At 55.6% G+C, this 426-nt stretch overlaps 1 protein-coding gene across 8 annotated transcripts in view; it reads left to right on the top strand.

Moving 5' to 3' along the window:
• Positions 1 to 426, top strand: part of LOC122563251 (alpha-1,3-mannosyl-glycoprotein 4-beta-N-acetylglucosaminyltransferase C-like) — a 168,500-nt gene that overhangs the window by 165,702 nt on the left and 2,372 nt on the right. The gene's annotated exons all lie outside the window — the stretch shown is intronic.

Genomic DNA, 426 nt, shown 5'->3' on the forward strand with positions numbered 1-426 from the left:
TGGTGCTGAGTTCGAGGGTTGGGACTGAGACTAGGTGGGGGGAGAAGAAATGAGGAAACTGGAGAAATCTGAGTTCATCCCTTGTGGTTGGAGGGTTCCTAGGCAGAAGATGAGGCGCTCTTCCTCCAGCCATAATGTTGCTATGGTCTGGCGATGGAGGAGTCCGAGGACCTGCATGTCCTTGGTGGAGTGGGAGGGGGAGTTGAAGTGTTGAGCCACGGGGTGGTTGGGTTGGTTGGTCCGGGTATCCCAGAGGTGTTCTCTGAAACGTTCCTCAAGTCGGCGGCCTGTCTCCCCAATATAGAGGAGGCCTCATCGGGTGCAGCAGATGCAGTAAATGATGTGTGAGGAGGTGTAGGTGAATTTGTGGCGGATATGGAAGGATCCCTTAGGGCCTTGGAGGGAAGTAAGGGGGGAGGTGTGGGC

The sequence above is a fragment of the Chiloscyllium plagiosum genome, chromosome 26, assembly GCF_004010195.1.
Source record: "Chiloscyllium plagiosum isolate BGI_BamShark_2017 chromosome 26, ASM401019v2, whole genome shotgun sequence".
NCBI classification, from domain to species: domain Eukaryota; kingdom Metazoa; phylum Chordata; class Chondrichthyes; order Orectolobiformes; family Hemiscylliidae; genus Chiloscyllium; species Chiloscyllium plagiosum.